Source organism: Lactuca sativa, chromosome 3 (assembly GCF_002870075.4).
Source record: "Lactuca sativa cultivar Salinas chromosome 3, Lsat_Salinas_v11, whole genome shotgun sequence".
Lineage (NCBI taxonomy): Eukaryota > Viridiplantae > Streptophyta > Magnoliopsida > Asterales > Asteraceae > Lactuca > Lactuca sativa.
This window is the reverse complement of record NC_056625.2, coordinates 73119266-73121168: the sequence shown is the minus strand read 5'-3', so window position 1 is coordinate 73121168 and position 1903 is coordinate 73119266. Positions and strand designations below refer to the sequence as shown.

Genomic DNA, 1903 nt, shown 5'->3' with positions numbered 1-1903 from the left:
TAAACTGCATGAATTTGTTTACCTAATGATTTAGTGAACATTGAATTGTTAGAGCTAGGATTGACCAATCTTAGTTAGTAATTAGAGTAAATAAGCTTAGCTGTGCTAGAGAACGTGTATTGTGACCATAATTGCGTTTATATTACAAATCTTACATAGCATATTTACATTCATAATCAGTTATGTGTTTAATTATGTGTGAACATACATGGTTTGACATGAATTAGTTAATTATTGGTAAAGTTAGAACTAAATTACTAATACAACTAAAACCAACTTAATAATCCGTAATCATTAGCTAGACATAAGGAAGAAGTGGATTCAAACTAAACAAGAGTGTGTGTTTTTACTTATTGAATTTGATTTAAGTTCATCTGATCTTGTAAAATCAGATAAAACCCCTTTTAAATTTGTTAATAAATTAGGTTAATTTAATAGTAAGTAAATTAATTAGAACACCGTTCCCTGTGATCGACACCCGACTTACCCAAGCTATACTGTAATCTGATTAGGTACACTGCCTATAAGTGCATAGATAGTTAAGTTTGTTAGGTTATAAATATTAAAATTAGTGGGTATTTTTGTGCACATCAAGTTTTTGGCGCCGTTGCCGAGGAACGGCTTAGTTTTTAGCTTATTTATTTACATTAAATAAATCGATCCTTCTTGTGGAGTCACAGCCACAAAAAAAAAAAAAAAAGAAAAAAAAAACTGTTAATCACAGAGTCCACGACGTGGCCACATACTTGCCACGACGTGGACAGACATAATTTTTAAAATTTTAGTTTGTAGTTAGTTTTACTTATTTTAGTTCAGTTTAACGTTTTAGTTTAGCAAGTTGCAGGAGTTCATGACCAGAAGCTCAAACACACACTTGGTGCCACCACTAGAAGACCCCGAGTCTGCACTTCACAAGAAAAAGACGCCCTTACAAGAATTGAAGTCAGTCTTCTCTAGGAAATCGGGAAAGAAGACAGGAGAGTCAAGTTCATCAGCGAAGCACAAGAGCAATCTTGAGCATTTGGATCATACACCCGTGCAAACCGAGTCCGAAAGCGACACCGAGCCAGAATTTGAAGAACACACAAGTGAACCCGAGAACGAGCCAAGAAGCGAGATGGTAGCAATTGAAGAAATGTCCATGGGAGCATACAAGAAGCGTATCCAAGAAGATATGGGCCCTGGTTTAGTCCAACCCGCAATACCTGCCACTGCTAAATTCGAGCTGAAGGGACACATATTGACAGCACTGAAGGACATCCCGTTTTTCGGGAAGGATCATGAGGATGCTTTTAAGCACCTAGACAAAGTCAACGACATTGCGGATTACTTCAATGTCCCAAATGTCACCAGAAATACAGTCTTGCTTAGGATGCTTCCCATCACCTTCAAAGGAGCTGCTAAGGAGTGGTTAAAAGCACTCCCACCGGGTACAATCACAACATGGGCTCAAATGCGTGAGCAATTCCTGGACCAGTTCTGCCCGCCATCCAAGATAGCCAAACTCAAGAAGGCGATAGCCAACTTTGAGCAACAACCGGGGCAGTCACTATACGAAGCATGGGAGCGGTACAAGGGCTTACTCAGAAATTGCCCTAAACATGACCTAAATGTGCAGCAAGAGATGTCAATCTTTTATGATGGGGTCAATGTGATGACAAGACAACTCCTTGATTCTCAAGGACCGTTGACAAAGAAAAATCCAAGGGAGGTCAAGGAGCTAATTGAAGAATTCGCGAAACACTCCCGTGAATACCATAACCCGAGGTGAGACGGAAGTAAAGGCGGAGGAGGGGCCCAAACTGAAGAAATTGCAGCTGTCATGGCCATGCTAAATAACATGGATCGCCGGATAACACAAATGGACCAGTCGATACATGCCATAAGAGTGGGGTGCGAGCGA

The 1903-nt window shown here is 40.0% G+C and overlaps 1 non-coding gene across 1 annotated transcript; it reads right to left on the bottom strand.

Moving 5' to 3' along the window:
* Positions 1 to 1501: 1501 nt before the first annotated feature.
* Positions 1502 to 1608, bottom strand: LOC111879138 (small nucleolar RNA R71). Its single transcript, XR_002846011.2, has one exon. It is a non-coding gene; the product is annotated as a small nucleolar RNA R71 (small nucleolar RNA).
* Positions 1609 to 1903: the final 295 nt, after the last annotated feature.